Genomic DNA, 18,068 nt, shown 5'->3' with positions numbered 1-18,068 from the left:
TCTGTGGCGTGCTTTTGGAGTCTTTGATGCACGTGTACGTCTTCATGTTGAGAAATTCCTGTGGCTCGTAAAATTTTGACAGTGATGATGTTGAAATCAAAAATAACCTGGTTGAGGGGATTGAAAGAATCCCATGCTGGTAGTCCCCTTTGTAGTCCACTTTTGATTGCATCGCCTTGAATCCACGCCCACGGGATTTGATACAAGCTTATTGTATCTCCTGGATGTGATGTTGGAGTGCTTGGAGTATCACATGGACGAAATATCCTGGCTAACGAAGGGGTAGAAATGAGAGAGTTATATATGTTGTTAATCGTGGCTCCCTCTGTTTCTTCAAGAAAATTTTTCAGCCGAGTCTCTGGAATTACCTCATGAATCTTTGATGGTTGTCGGGATGGACTGCGATGATCAGTCCCCAGTCGCACTTCTCTTTAGTTTTTGAGCAGGCTTGGGATCCGTCGCATCCTCGTAAAGTGTTGCAGGCGTCTTCGAGACAGAGAGGTGATGATATTCTTATGCTACACCCTTGAAGAGTAGATGACCTTGTCGTGGCTATGACCTTTTGGTTGACCGTGTCTTCTGAGCTTTGACAGTGAAGGGATTCCGTGTAGATCCTCGGTCCCAAGTGTGGTTTACATGTTCCTTTGTAGTGATTGTTGCTATGGTGAAGCTCTGGATGGTATCAACAAACGAGCAACAACAGTTCTTGGTAGAAGATGTGATCATCAGAGACTACATTTTCGTGGGAATAAAGTAGGTTGGTTGGAATAATATGGGCGTCCATGGAAGCAAAGGGATTGGCTGGATGTGTAAGCGAGTAAACTTTCCACGATCACGAGCTTTGGCGGTATGGATCAAAAGATGGCAACGACTACGAACCTTGGCTGGCTGCGATTATGATCCTTGACAGGGGGACTGTGGCGGCTACAACACGACCCTTGGCTAGAAGGAGTGGCATCTACGACACGATCCTTGGCAGGAAGGAGTGGTGGCTACGGCACGATCCTCGGTGGGAAGGAGTGTGACGGCTGCAGCACGACCCTTGGATGGAAGGAGTTGCGACTCTTGGATAAAGCGTTGAAGCGGCTTCTGGGGCTAAGCATTGAAGAGGCTCCTTCTGAGTTTTGTCCATGTCCGTCTGAGTTTCGGCAAGAACTTGTTGTCTCTCCATGAAATCGATAATGGTAATGGGAAGGTTGGCTTCCTATGGCTCCTCCAGTCTCTCGTCCTGACAAAGAATTGGTGGAATCCCTGGTGATGATTGGAGGCGTCATGCTCGAAAGATATTAGGAGTAGCGGCGGTTCGGGATCTGGTAATAAGAGGCGTCACGTCAGAGGGGATACTTCCGGTGCTGCTGGTGTTGGTGTTAGAGGATGTAACGCCATGGGACGTGTTGACTGCGCTTGCGGATGGTACATTGATGTTCGTCATTCCATTTTTGCTCTCGTTCGATACGTCCATATACTCTATTCTTTTAGGGTCTCCCCACAAAACTGAATTTTCAGGTTGCAAATCTGAGTTTTTTTTTGTGACGCAATCCTGGCCGCGAGAAGTCCCCTGATGTGATTTGTAGATAGTGGTTCGATTCTCAGACTTGTGAAGGATATTAATTAGACTTAAATTCTAATATTAAAATAGAAAACTCACTAAAAATTATAGCAAACTCAATCAAAGATGATATCAATACTAAAAGAAACACTGAGGCTAAGATTCCACTATTTTCCAAGTTCAAAGTGATTAAACCAATACTTATATTTATGCAATTTTCTTGTTTAATTTGATTCTAAAATATTGCAAAAAGTAGATTTTCAAAAGTAATAATTGTAAAACTAAGCATACTCCATCAAAATAGATCACAATCACTCAAATAAAAATCATATTCAATAATAGTTCAAGGCAAATAATCATATAATTATTGCAAATAAAAAGATAAAATAGAATATACCACTTTTTGTTGGAAAAATAGCTTCCTCTATCGCCTCAGCAATGGGGTTTAGCTCCTCATATTAATCATGATCTCAAAATATGTGTTTGTTGCTCAAAAGATGATCAAAAGAGTGAAAAGTAATAACACAGACTGTTTGCAACAGTGTATTGGTGTTGCAAAACAGTTGTTACAATGGAACTGTTACAGAAAAATTGTTGCTTTGTCGCTGATTTTAAGACCCTAGAATACGACTGCCCTGAACAGATTAATATTCTTCAGTTGTTAAACAACGACACTATTCTGCGACTGTTTACCGTGCGTCAATGTTCTTCGCGTTCTTCTTCTTCAGCAACAACAGCAGTAGAAACAGAGTTTGGTAAAGCTCTGATTTCTTCTTCTCTGGCTCTCCTTAGGTTCCCAAACTCTAGACACCCCTTCTATATGACCCAAGACATCTATTTATATCAAAAATATCGATTAAATCTCTCCCAAATCTTCCAAAATCTCTTTCCTTCTCTTCAAGGCCAAGTTGCGGCAATTTCTTGTTTTAGAATTTCTACGCGTTTCTGAGATTTCTTTTTTATTATAAACTCTTCCTTAGATAGATACAAATCTTTGGGAAGGTTTACAACGCTTTAATCTCTCTAAAATTCCCTAAAACAGGTCACACACGTGACTTTCCATATTTTCTTTTGTGAGAAAAATCCGTCGATTGAGCCCAGTCTAATCGATTTAAACACCCATATCAGATTCCTAGACCCATAAGGAGTCTATCCTATGAAAATAAGAGGTTTAATCGACCTCAAACTCCTCCAAATCACGATTGCCAAAACTGTTCTTCACTACACTATTTTCCCGCCAAAAACCTGATTTTTGAAATGTTGAAGATGGTTGCCCCTTATCCAGAGTAGGGGTGCGATTAGCAACTTCCTGGAAATGGTATGCCCCTTAGTAATTAGGTTACCCCTTATCCAAAGTGAGAATCTGAATAACAAATGTTCTCCGGGTGCTTTCCGACAACTTTTCGAGCCAATTTTTTCCAAAAATTTTTTCCAACTTTTCGACAAAAATGAGCCCTAACAATATATAGAATCGAGACAAATCGGAAACAAAAATGTGTCTATCATCCCCAGTCATCCTTTATTGTCTCTGTAACATCTGTATGTCAATTCGTCGTACCGAGAGTAGTTGGACCGCCTCTTCTCGTACCCAAATTTCCAGTAACTCCAGGATTCTTCTGATAGGTAGCGGGAAGCGTGGATATTCTGGATCTGGCTTCTCACGCGTCAGCGGTTGCTATGGTGGGAGTTCTGGTCAGCTTTGGTAGAAAGCTCTTTTTGAAGGCGGAATTGACGCTTGGGAGATCATTGATTCATGAGCGGACCGTTTTTTTCTACCGTATTGCTGAAGGTAATTTTTCCTGAGGAGTTTGCATCAGTGGCGGTAATAATAGGTGATTGGGATGGATATTGTTCGTTTCCTTATGCGTCTCGGCAGACATCCTCCTGTATCTTCATTGGAAAGATTGGGCGTCCCTTGTACTATCTCCGAATTGGTGAGATTATCCTGGCAGGCATTCGTTGATTCCTTCCACAATCGACTTATCATATTATTCAGGATACGTAGCGTCTCATCTTGCCGTCTGATAATATCGACTCAGGTTCATGCCCGCCTGAAGGAACATTTTCCGTGCCGTTAGCATTGACAGGTGGCGTATTAATGTCACTGGAAGGAACGTTAACATCGAAGATGGTTTCATCCCTAATGTTTTCAGGTTTTGTTGCTGATCCGGACCTGAGTTCTACCATCTTGAAATCGGAATTGAAAAATAAAATTGGAAATTGGAAATTGATATTGCAACCGAGAGATTAATCTCCCACTTTGGTCGCCAATTGTTTGAGTGAAAATGGTTTCTGCTGTTTTTAGTAATTTCGTGTGTGTGGATGAGAAACGAGTCTAGACCCTAAAAAATGCACTTCACGGGAGTACTTTTGATTCGAGAGATCAATCTGTAAAATCCCGGCCTAAACCAAGAAATGGCCGTTCCAGGATTGCTTCGGTCACAAAGTGAAGGACAAGGGTTGGTCTTAGGGAGGGAAGCGAAGAAGGTGTAGAGACCAGAATCGTTGATTCTGAAAGTGTGGTTTGTTTTATGACTTGTATCAGAAAGTGGAACTGGATTGCAGAGTGAAAAGCTATCAGTTCTTGGTGATTTCTGTATACTATGGTGTTGCCGACCAAAAACTTGTTTTTGGTGGAAATAGGTGAGACCTGTTTATACAAGTCGCAACAAAATGTACCCTGGTCTCGTAGGTAGTGGAAACGATTGAGTGGTGGAAGAGTGGAGTAACGTGTAACGCCAGGAATTTATGTTTCCATAATGAAGGATCCGTTTACACCATTACTTCTTTCCATTATTAACCGCCCCGCTTTATGACACTTTCTTGTAACGGGCGTATTGCACGTCGCACGCTGTAAACCGCCAGAACAATACCCTGATGAGTATCCCCCAGTTTGTGACATGTTTGATGTATCGAGTGTTTTCGTGGAAAACATGTAGCACTTTGCTACATGTGGAAAATTAAAATTGAGAGGCTTGCCATAGGAAAATAACATGTGATGCTATTGGATGGTCGCCTGAAACTTTCCACAAGCCTGCCATCTCGGTGGCGAACTTCGATGCCCGAGATCGCATCTCATGAGGAAAGGTAGCCGTTGATTGTGGCTATCTTGTGTTGGCGCCTGATAATGGAGCAATGACGTTTTGGTGTACGTCAGTGGCATTGCGGCATGGTTGGCATGGCTCGCGCATGCCGGTGGTAAGGTGGTGAAAGTGGCGCCTGGGGTAGCCATGGCCACTGTATTTAGGCGACTGGTTGCCTAAAAGTTGCCACGAGTCTGTCAGTTTGGTGGCAAACTTGGAAGGCTGGGATCGCATATCATGAGGAAGGGTAGCCGTTGATTGTGGCTACCTTCCGTTGGCGCCTGGCAATGGAACAGTGGCGCCTTTAGTGCATTATAGTGGCGTTGCGGCATGGCTGGTATAGTTTGTGCATGCCAGCGGCACGATAGTGCAAGTGGCGCCTGGCGTAGCCATGACCGCTGGATTTTTGGCACGTTGGTGTTAGATTCAAACGTGGTGTGGCAACATCATTTTTAATGGCCACATTGATCCCCATGTTCTGTGGAACATTGTTTGGCACGGTTGGCGCGACAACTTTGCCTAAATTAGGGTTTGGCGTGTCGAAACCCTAATTAGCGTATAAGGCATGTAGTATGCGGTAGCTGGCACGTTTGGCATGTGTACTTGGCATGCCTGTTTGGCGTGTGCGATTGGCATGCCGTTTGTCATGTGCACTGGCATGAGCGTTTGGCATGTTTGACATGCCGTCAGCATGTTTGCATGGTTTTGGGAAGCTAACTTGGTAGAGTAACCTTTTGACACAATTTCCACCCTTTTTAAAGTTGTGGCAGGTTTAGGGCAACCTAACTGGTCAATGAAAGTAGGGAGCCGGCCAAGCATGGGTGTGGCCACCCTTTTGGTGCTCGTGGAAGGTTTAGTGCGACATGATTGGTCGATAGAAAATATGGCCCGCAAGTACCAGCCACAACTTATGTGCGTGTGGCGAGTTTAAGGCGACCTGATGGTCGAGGGAAATAGGGCCGGTTTAGTATTGGGCGTGGCCAATGGACGGTTGGCCTAAGGCATGGCCACGCCTCTCTTTGTTGCTTCTCCTATCCTACGGCTCCTTGTTGTCTGATTCTGGGCAAGATTTTGCATCTGCTAATCCATGGCGGATTAATTACCTAGTTTGCCTAGGCTTAATTTCAACAAGCAAGGTATGATATACTGCACAAGGCGCAAAAACCTAAATTTTGCAAATTAGTCAGGATAATTGATTGAATTCTATGTGTTGACACAGAGTTCTTTTAAGTACATTGCCAGAGAGCAGCATGATTTCTGATTGAATACCTTATCCAAAGACCTTATCCTTGATAATTGGAAATTCGTGATACTCTGCTGTGAGTGAACACAAATTGTCATGATGTATCAACATTAAGGGTTCAGCCGGGGAACATAGCATAGAAGCATTCAAAGAAACTTATATTAATTGAGTGTAGGCAAGGTGCCGAAATTTACAGAGTATCTGGGATGGTTGCTACATGCGCCAGTCTGGATAAATTTCATGTAAATATATTCAACGACTCAATAAATATGCCAGTGGAGAGGTTGACACTCTTGGCTCCGCTTCCTTATAGAGTGACGTCACATCAGATGCAAGGTTTTTACAATTTTAACCATAAGCTAAAAACCACCATCAACACCTATAGTTTATATAAAGAAAAAACAACAATCTATAAATCTCGTCGACTGACTTGTCCAACCAAACGAATTTTCATTTAGCTTCAACTAACACTCAAGGTGATTTAGAAGCTTTGGATTTATACCTTTTGGTGACTGATTTCAAGGTATCTTAAGATGTTAAACTCTCTCCTTAGTCGGTGCTAGAATGTGGATATGGAAAATCTTACTACTACATCCAATGAATCTCAAGAATACAAAACTTAAGTAAATAAGCAAGAGATTAACATGAACACAAGATACACGTGGTTTGACATGATTACCTACGTCCACGGGGATGAAAGGATGATCTTATTACTTGATTCAAGGTTACAAGATGATGTTTCTTACTAACAAGCTTTCTAGTCACTCTACAAATCTCTTTAGTGTTCTCTCTCCCTTACTGAAATGCCTGCCCCCTACTCTTTACAAAGCTCTCTATTATATAAGCTCTCAAGAGGATACATCCATATTACAGTGTGAGTCGTGGTACATCTTTCTTGCTGCTCTTCTCAGGTACCCTGTGATGCTTCTCCCGACATATCGGCCTAGGCTGGGTGAGATCAGCTCCCGACATTCTTCTGTCCGATGTTGATTGCTTAGGATGACCCGATGTCGTCCTTTATTACGACCCGATGTTGTTACCCTCGAGTCCTACTTTGATCAGATTCTTCTTATCCTTTCAACTACTTTGTCAGAGCATTTATTAACCTAGCGTCCGACAAACGTCTCTTCCATCACATCCGAGCTTCACCTTTACACGTGCTGGCCTCACGGGTTCTTCTGATATCTCTTTCCTTGCGCCGAGCCTGCAAAGGATGATTCGGTGCCTCACATCTTCCTTACTATTGGTACAACATCGCCTAGGATTGCTACACCCGGATCTGTGGATTATTTACACCTACAGTAGTCATCATGATTTCAATGTATGTAGTAGAACTAAGACTATGTCAAACAACCACAGTCGTCCAAGCCATGACGGTGTATGAAACCTTCTTCCTCTTGGATTTTTTTTTTATTTCTCAATTTATAAAACATTAATAAAAGATGGGTGAAGGAGGCAGTCAGTGGGTGGATAGAGTAGAAGATGGTGGTCAGTGGGTGGAGATGGAGAAAAAAGAAATATGTAGTATTTAGGAAATTTCAAAAAATTTATGGGTGGTAAATAGGATAAGTGGGGGTGGTAATTTATGTGAGTGGCAAATAGGAAAACTGTGGGTGGAAAATAGGTGAAACCTTAGAAAAAGATTGAATGGTGCACGTAATCTTCACAAGAATGTTGTAGAACTTTTGTCAACTCTTAAAAGACATTCAATATTAACAAGAAAGCCTAATATGGTTAGTAGTGCTAGTATGAGAGCTTTTTCTCTGAAATCAATATCATCCTTTCAATGGTTCCTTGATAGTGGATGTAGAAGGCATATGACTAGAGATCTCTCGTGGTTTGTCAACACAAGTGACTTGATGGTGGTCCAGTAACATTCGGTGATGGGAGTTGCTGCTACATAAGCAAGAAAGGGACGATCAAATTACCTGGCGTTCCTGAAATTCATGATGTAGTATACGTTAAAGGTATGACTGCTAATCTTCTTTCTGTTAGTCAAATCTGCGACAAAGGCCATAAGGTTGTCTTTAATGCTCACGGATGTAACATTATAGATAAATCTGGAAAAGTGATTTTTCAAGGATCACGTGGCAAAAATAACTGTCATCGGTTGGATACTCAGTTCAGTAATTGTTGCAATTTGACTAAGGTGGAATATACACATCTTTGGCATGAGCGTTTTGGTTACATCAATTATCGACTTATAACTAAGATCATTAGCTAAGATTGAAGATGTATGTGGTGCCTGTCAAAAGGGTAAACAAACAAAAGTTCCACATAAATCATCTCGAGATATTCTCATTAAATCTCCACTTGATTTAATTCATATGGATCTCTTCGGCCCAATTCAACAACCTACTATGTCTGGAAAGAAGTATGCTTTGCTTATGATATATGATTACACCAGATTCACTTGGGTGGCGTTTTTGGCTCAAAAGAATGAAACCCTCAGTAAATTCAATATTATTGTTAATAGGATCCAGAATGAACAGGGTCGCAAACTAAGGAAAATTAAAAGCGATCGTGGCACGAAATTCAAGGACACCAAAGTGTTTGAATACTGTGATACTCTGGGGATTATTCAACAAAACTCTCCACCTATTACTCCACAAGTTAATGGAAAAGAAGAATAGGAAAATTCAGGAAATGGAAAGAGTAATGCTCCATAACAAAATCTTACCGTTAAGGTTTTGGGGAGAGGCAGTTTTTTCAGCTTGCTACTTGATCAATCGTGTTTACCTACGGTCAAAGACTTTAAACACTCCCTATGAGTTGTGGTACGGTAAGAAACCCTACTTACACTATCTCAGAGTGTTTGGCAGTAAGTGCTACATTCTAAAAGACCGTGAACAGAAAAGAAAATTTGAATCAAAAAGCGATGAGGGTCTTTTTCTTCGCTATGCATCTGATAATCGTGGTTTCCGAGTTTTTAATCTCAGAACCCAAGTCATGAGGGAATCTGCAAATGTTATCATTGATGATCTAAGTAATTTTCGTCATGATGACTCTCCTGCTGAATTGCCTCCAACCGAGACAATTGAGAAAATCAAAGAAATCCCAAAATCAGTATAAGTTATTCCAACCGTTAATGATCCTGATGTTTCTAGTGATGAGGAGAAAATCCCTAGTCAGGCGGTTCCTGTTGAAAAAGAACGTGCCCCTCTGTAAAACCCTTTAATTTTATAATATGATTTTCACGCTTAAAATTCATCCATACTATTTTATTCGATTTATTAAAATCTAAAACTTAATTTGTAATGAATAAATATTTAGTTTGTATATTTTTGGTTGCAAATAAATAAATAAATAAATAATAAAGATGATTTTTAATTTGAATAAAACGTCTACAATTTTACTAAATCTAAAGTTAATAATAAAAAAAGACTAGCTCTTATCTCTTTGGGGTGGTTGGAAATAAAGAGTGTTTTGAATTTCCCCTTATCGTGGGTGTGGCAATATTTAGTTGTTGTACATGATTTGTTTTCTTCAATTCACGTGTGGGACAAATAAAGATCTTGGCGTCATTAGGGGCTACCCTGAAAGAATTAAGGGTGACACAAAAAGACAAGAAAGGTCACCCAAGCGTAAATCTAAGCTACCCCTTATCTCGTATTTTTCAAAATGACAATTTTACCCTCCATAATCGGTAGATAAAACTACAATCGGTAGTTTAATGTGATTTGTTTCATTTGTTTTTCTACGAAACCAATAATCGGTAGCTAATTCTATAATCGGTATATTTGTGTATTTAATCGGTAGTTTGTATCATAATCGGTAGTGTCGTTGTATATAATCGGTTGTTAACTTTATAATCGGAAGTTTAGTCGTATATAGTTGGTTTTGGGAAACTTTTTCCTATTGTTTGGTTTTAGTTTTTGGTGAGAGAGAGAGAGGAAGAAGAGAAAGAAGAAGAAGTGGGAGTTTACCATTTTTCTTAAATCAACAAGAAACATGGATGGGTATGAAGAAGAATGTGAAGAACATAATGTTGAAGCTTCACTACCATATAGAGAAGACGATTTTGGGTATATGTTGAATGATCCAAACTTTTGTGGAGAGGAAACCCTAGACGACGCTTTCATGGAGGAAACCGAAGAATCAACCGAGATCGAAGCTAACGATGCATCTAACACACAGGTATTGTGTTAAGAAACTCATAACCCACTTTGTATGCGTTTGTATGAGTTTTTAAACGAGAAAATTCGATTTTTGCATGCATTGAATGCCATGAACTACCCAGAATTGGTAGATAATGTGGTTATATATCTGCTGATTATCAACAACTGTGTAATAATAAATCATAAATCGGTAAAAAAAGAAATAAAATTCTACCAATTATGAAAAACCACGAAATTGAAAATTTTAATTTGGGATAATCGGTAGTTTCGCAAATTTACATAACTACTGATTGACAAAGTCGCCCCAAATACAAATATCTCAAAACTTCAATTATTGGTTTATTTCATAATCCACAATCGGTAGATTATGAAAATTCTTAAACCTCCGATTATTGTGTCGCCCCAAAATCAAACTCCTCCAAAACAGAATTTTTTGGAATTCTTTAGATCGCATAATCGGTAGATGAGTTTTGTTTTTTTACCGATTCAACTATAATCGCTAGTATGAGAAATACAACTGCTACCGATTATGCATGATTATTCATACAGAAACTGGAAACTTTTCCAAGTATTTAATCGGAAGTAAATAAACTATACTTATCCTTCGATTGTTCATTAATCGGTAGATATGTGCTATCCCGTGCTTACGATTATAGTGGACTAATTTGTTATTGTTTGCAGGATATCATAGCGGTGGATGATGAATTTTATTTGAAGCATGATACTTCCCACCACTATGCTAATGATTTGGTATACTCATGGCTTCTCTTTTTTATTCTTCAAATAATATATGTTAAATATTATGCTTATGATGTTTGTTTTTTTATATGCACATTTAGTCATTTGGAAGTAAGAAGGAGGCAAAGTAATGGCTCATCAACAAGGAAAAAAAGAAGATGTGTGTGGTAGTTCAGAACCCTTGTGTGAAGGATATTCGGTTTGAAATGACATGTGAGCGAGGTAGGGTGAAAAAGAGTCTCCAAGGTAAGAATCATAAGTATGTAAGGAAGACGGAGAGGAGGAAATACCGAACTTATACAAAGAAGATTGAATGCCCATTTAAGATTGTCTTCTATATAAGCCCGGTGATAGGGAAGGTAAAGAGTAGAAAATGTCTAAAGTTGCTAATGGTTGTCACAACCACGATGATCCGGATAATCTTATTGGACATGTAATGGTTGCGAAGTTAAAACAACATGAAATGGATACGGTGAAGTCTATGAGGATTTGTAAAGCGAGTGCGATCTTAAGTAAGATTAAGAAGGACGACCCCAACAACCTTTCATATTTGTCTACGATCAAGGAGGCCCTAGCAACGATCAAAATGACAGAATGGGATGGTAGAACGGTTATGCAACAATCAGAGTGGTTGGCAGAGTTACATGACTACACGTTGCGAACGGAAGAAAAGGATGGTAAAGTGGTACATATTTTATTGGAACATACTTTAATGATCCAATTGGCACAATGATTTCATCAAATTTTGTTGATAGATGCAACTTATAAAATAAACAGATATAACATGCCGTTGTTGAACATTGCTTGTCACACTTCGGACAAAAACACGTTTACTATTGTATGAGGTTTAATGGATCATGAGAACAATGTGAGTTTTATTTAAATGTTGGAGACATTGAGGTCCATTTATAACGGTGATAATTTTCCAAGGGTTATCGTAACGGATAACGATCAAGCCTTAATGCATGCAATAGCAGTAGTGTTTCCCGAAGCTCGAAACTTGCAATGTACGTGGCACATTCAATGCAACCTTAAATATAATTGCCATCACCATTTCCAAGCTAAAAAACCAAGGAAGGGTACCAATAGGTCGAAGGAAGAGGATGAGCGCATTAGTAAATTAACCATGGAATAACGAGAGGAAGAGAAGAGGTTATTTGATGAAAAATGGAAGGAGGATGGAATGATTTGGAGAGCGTTCATGAAAGCATGAGATAAGATCGTTCGGTCGAAGACCGGGGAAATTTACGAACATAACTTGAAGAAATTTGAGGATGAATATGGAACGGACTACCCAAAACTGGTTGAGTATTGTAAAAAACAATGGTTACCGATTAAAGAGAGGTTTGTGTTTGCATGGACATATGAATATCGTAACTTCAAAAACGAGTCGACAAGCATTGTGGAAGGATCTCATGGCCGGTTAAATAAAATACTAATTGGTAGTCAAAATGGAGTTGTGTCGATCCAAGAAGAAATCCATGAATACACCAATCATGATCTCATAAAGATTAGGGGTTGTATGCAATTTAGTGCACATAGATTCCCTACAGAACATGAAAATGAAAGATTGCTTCTAAGGGGCATTGTTCATAAAGTTTCAAGATGGGAAATAACTCACATGATGAAACAATTGAAGCTTTATAGAGCTTACGATAACGAGAATACGGTTCGTGTTTGCAAGGATATGATAGGTATTGGACTCTCTTGTCGTCATAAAATGGGTAGGTACGTCGAAGTGATTGACATCAATGATATTCATCCATTTTGGAATCAATTAAATTTCACCCCAAGCACCCCGGTAGTTGAAGGTCCGTCGTGGTATGAGTCGGAATTGTGTGCACAAATAGCCGAGCGTTACGCTACAAAAAATGGCGCCAAGAAGCAAATATTGACGCACCATTTGGAGGAAGCCATTCACCCTTGTTTAAGGGAGGTTGATGAACCTATTAAGCAAAAGGGGACGGGTAGGCCGAGCACCGAAGTGTCTAGGACCGTCGAAAAAAAAGAGTTGAAGGAGCATTTGTCTAAAAAAAGTGACCCGAGTAGGCACATGTATACGGAAGCCGAATTTGAAGATGAGCCGGAACCTAAGAAAATAGGTCTTCCAAGAAAGGATCAAAGTGTACCAACCGGTGTCATTTAACATAAGTATGCAAATACTTACAAATTGTTGGATCAACAAGCTTAAGTGGCTAGTGTTAAAAATCCTATTTTGTATCTTTATGTAATCATTTACCCCTTTTTGGACAAGTAGGAAACGATCATGAACTTGTTGGAGTGATATTTGATTTGGATTTCCATACTCTCACACAAATTGGCTATATACTCTCCCTCAAAAGATTTCGGGTGTTAACCTTCCTGCTATGACATCTTCACGTCTTGTTTCATGTACCATGTTTTGACCATGATCAAATCTTCAAATGCGTCAAACGTTGCCATGCTTGTAAGTTGAGATATAAATTCACAAGAGTAGACGATGGAAAATCTATTTGTAGAATACACGATGCTATATATGTGTTGTTTGGTGCATAAATAAGAAGAGTTTACCCTACTTATATAGATGAGAGTCCCAATGTCTTTTTTTTTTTGTTGAAAATATGGTCATTGATGCGTACTTTTACAAGACTGTACTGAAATTACGTACAATGATTACATATAATCGGTAGTCGATGGTTGAACCATAACCACCGATTATGCTTAATCGGTAGATATTGATCGTTATGTACTACCAATTATATGTTGTTTTGTCAACAGATTTATCAGTTTCATTAGAGTAGTATAATCGGAGGATTATCAGTATGTATTATCAACCGATTGTGTGTGGTTTTCGAGGCAGGTCTAGTTTGTTTTGAACGCAATAGACCTTGGAGTATAATCGGTAGTTAGATAAAGAATTAAAACCTCTGATTGTCATAACTATTTTGAAATTCATAAAGATATCACCTACACATCATAATAATTTTACAATCATAACTTTTCATTGAACTTCCACAATTCTATTACAAGGTATTGTGATTAGCGTCGTGGACGTGTTGGACGAGTCCTAAACGTATTAAATCTTTCCATCGTTATAAGGATTCTAAAATGAGCTTCATAACGGAAGCTTGATATTTTCCATCTTCGCCATTCCCCGAGAGATCGTTCTATAACCTCATCATTGGTTTTACCCCTCAATCGATATTGATTCACAAGATAAGTTAAATGAACGAATTCTTCGACATGTCCATTTATTGAACCAACTCGGCAGAAAAGATCAGCGGAGTGACGGTTATTTGGGTTACCAGTGTCGGCGCATAATTTTTCGTGAATTCTCCCCAAATAACTCATACTCATTATGCCTCCTTGCCTACGTTCTTCTCCTCGTCTTGGATAGAATTGAACATAGCGCCTACATAAAGATAAATCTTCTTCTATCGTGAACTCCGTAGGATTGATGAAAAAAGTCGCCCTTAATTCTTTCGGGGTCGCCTCTAATGATGCCAGGATAAAGATTTCTCTCTCTTTTATATTTTATTTAGGGTTATCATATACTCATCACTTGTACGTTTTCTAAAACCTAAAAGTTAGAAAAACAAAAAATAGCCGTACTTTTTTTCCTTCTCTTTTATCTTTGTCTTTCTCTTTCTCCTACTTCCATAAACAACAAAAGAGCCATCATCTCGTTGTGTTTCTCACTCTGATTTTTCTTTTACAATAACAAAAAGAAAAATTAAACCTTTATTATTTTACCCATCACTTTCAGTACAATCTTCTCATAATTTAGTTTTATTTATACAAGGAACAAAAACAAAAACATCAGATTAATTATTCTTGGAAAAAGGTGTTTGTTCTTGCAACAAGATCTGTGGATTGCTATTTGAGGTAGGGGGTTTCTACCTAATACAAAAATCAAAACCTATTTTAGCATTATAATTATATTGATTTCTTTTTTATTTTATGCTAATAATCATGATGGTTGTTTTAGATTTATCAAATTGTTTTCTTTGTATAAATTGATTTATTTATGAAATTTTGCATATTGATTATTCACCATTATTATTAGATTTTTTTAGGTTTTTATTTTAACAATTGATCTAGGAAGTAATGTTTTTTCTTTATTTGTTAAGGAAATTATATTAATGCATAATAATTGAGTTTTGATTTGTGAAAGTGAACTTATTGAATTAGACTATTAGTTATTGGGAATGAGTTTGGTGTTTTTACGCAGGTTAATTGTGTTGACTAGAAACGGATATATAATTCTCTATGCTGTTGAAATGTCAGGCCTTTATAGAATCAAACAACTGGTGGCTACCTTGGGAAAACTGTTCTGGGAACAATAATGGTTTGTTTATCGAAATAACTCTGACAACTAGATTAAGAATTATTTGAAGAAAGAGAAAGAAGAATGTTCGGGGAATAGTAGTGGTTTTTTTGCTGGAATAACTGTGACAACTAGATTAATGATCTAATATAAGGTTGAAGATTTGAGTAAGAAAGTGTTAAATATTTATGGTTAAAATGGCGTAAGTATTATTGCAAATTTTTATGCATGGTTTTAGTTACAGTATCGGTTGCATGTGTTTGATTTTCGATGCACTCTATATTTTTGGAAAGTTCCTACTGGGTTGTTTTAATATATTTTGATTTTGTAATTCTTATTTTACAGTTTTGTAATTTTAAATGAAATATTTTATTTAATAGATTTCATTTGAGTTGAATTTGTATTTTATTAATATCTTTTGGAACGAGAAACTTGGTCCTACACGAGTGGAGGTCCAGAGATTTGGACTTGTTAGTTGGATCGGACCCGACCCACAAGGTCGAATCCGTGTCCGTTGGAAGTCCGAAAATCCGGGATGTCACACCCTCCGTGGCATATCTGGGTTCAAATAAATCAAGATACTAACAGTATTATTGGAGGAAGAGATTCTACAGCTAAGACGAGAGGACAACTTCAAAATATTTGCAATTTTGGTTGTTATCTATCGCAAGTAGAGCCAAGAAACATTAATGAAGTTCTTAGGGATCCCTTTTGGTTAAATGCAATGCATGAAGGAGTCGACTTTGACGAAACCTTTGCTCCCGTGGTACGCCTTGAGTCCATTCGGTTGTTATTAGCTCATGCTTGTTTTCTTAAGGTTAAGCTGTATCAAATGGACATTAAATCCGCTTTCCTAAATGGAAATTTAAAGGAAGAAGTCTATGTCGCTCAACCTAAGGGATTTGAAACCCTGATTTACCAGATCATGTTCTTAAGCTTAATAAGGCCTTATATGGGTTAAAACAACCACCTCGTGCCTGGTTCGAAAAACCGACTACTTCCCTTCTTAGGAAAGGTTTTTCGAGAGGTGGAGCTGATAAAACGTTGTTTACCAAATGGATTGGGAAAGATGTTGTTATCGCTCAAGTCTATGTAGATGATATCATCTACGGATCAACATCTGACAAACTTGCAAAAGATTTCAAGTCTCTCTTGGAAAGGAGTTTGAAATGAGCAATGTTGGTGAATTAATTTATTTTTTGGATTTACAAATTCAACAACACAAGGATGGAATTTACTTATCTCAAGAAAAGTATGCAAGAGATCTTGTCACAAGATTCGGTCTTGAAAAGTCAACTCCAAAACTGACTCCTATGCCTACCACGGGTAAACTACATCGACATGAGAAATTGTAAATGTGGGTCAAAAGCTCTATGGATCTATCATTGGAAACCTTTTATATCTTACAGCCACTAGACCTGATATTGCTTTTAGCTTTAGTTGTTGTGTTAGGTTTCAGGCAAATCCAAAGGAATCTCATCTTGCAGCTGCGAAAAGGATCATACGATGTCAATCACACTGTCGGGTATGGTCTATCTTATACTTTTGATACTAACACTGATCTTTCTGCCTATTCAGATGCTTATTGGGCAGGATTTGTGAAAGACAGAAAAAGTACATCAGGGGATTTCAACTAGGTAGGATTGAATCTTGTGGCTTGGCATAGCAAAAAAAAAATTCACAATCCATGTCTGCATGTGAAGCAAAATATATTGTTGCAGGCTCATGTTGTACTCAACTTCTCTGGATGAAACAAATGCTTGATGATTATGGAATTGATACTGGAATAATGAAGATCTTTTGTGACAAGTCAAGCGCGATTTGAATCACTGAGAATCCCGTTGAGCACTCAAGAACTAAGCACATTAATATAAAGTATCATTTTATTCCAGATCTATATGAAAATGGTATCATAAATATGGAATTTGTGCCTTCCGAAAAACAATTGGCTGATATTCTCACCAAACCATTAGATACTACTGCATTTCAACACTTACGACAGTCTATTGGTGTTGTTTTGGTTCATTAGTCTTTCCTAAATTCTTTCCCCTGCTCTTATCTCGATCTGTTGGGCAATTGAGTTTGAATATCCAGTTTAAGTATTACTTCAATTCTACATTTGTTTCAGTAGTTGAATTTCTGTTAAGTATCTTAGTGTTTTTCAAAGAAATCCTTATTTTCTTGTAAAAGTAAGGTCGCTATTGTTGTTCTTTCGGAAATGACATTTTATGGGGGAGAGTTCTTAATTAAACTTCTGCTTAATTGCCAAATCTTTGTGGGGAGTGCGGTTGTGGAATATTGTAGGAGTTTTCTTGAATCTTTATAAATTCCTTGATGAATACACTAAGTTTCGACTATGTGAAATCATCGAAACAAAGTTGATATGTTCTATTTTAGTCATGAAGTATCTCTATGATTATGATCCCACTAGTTTTCGTACCTTTGCCAATTTATGTTGACAAAAAGGGGGAAAATTAATGTGTAGTTCGCACTACAAATACATATGGTTTACGGATCATTAGGTAAGGGGGAGTGGTTTGCATTGTGAGATGAAGTATTGAATAAGGGGGAGTGATAATGTCACCATAGTATTGTTGTCAAAGGTGTGATACAATTGAACTTTGATGATGTATAATAATACTATGACACTATATAACAACGATTGAGAGCAATTGTTTTCTCATTGTTATAGCTACGGATCTTCAACAACTATGATGTTGAATTGAACACATTTATAATCATTGAAGTACTTGGAAGTGACAAAGATTTTGAGTAATGTTGAAGAACCAAGGAGATCAAGCATTTGGATGAGAAGCTACAAAGTTTATTCATCTTGTAATCCATATGTATTGATAGTTTTGTCACTAAAACTGACAAAGGGGAAATTATTAGAGCATTGCTCGGTCGAACTCGCAAGTGTTGCTATCTCAAGCTTTTTTTTCAATGTTAGTGATCAAAACTATAAGTCTTGATTTCTAGTCTACTTATAGTGATGTCCCTGACTAGGATAGATTGTATAGTTGAGCATTAG

This window comes from Papaver somniferum, chromosome 3 (genome assembly GCF_003573695.1).
Source record: "Papaver somniferum cultivar HN1 chromosome 3, ASM357369v1, whole genome shotgun sequence".
Lineage (NCBI taxonomy): Eukaryota > Viridiplantae > Streptophyta > Magnoliopsida > Ranunculales > Papaveraceae > Papaver > Papaver somniferum.
The sequence above is the reverse complement of the archived record's forward strand: the minus strand, read 5'-3'. Positions refer to the sequence as shown.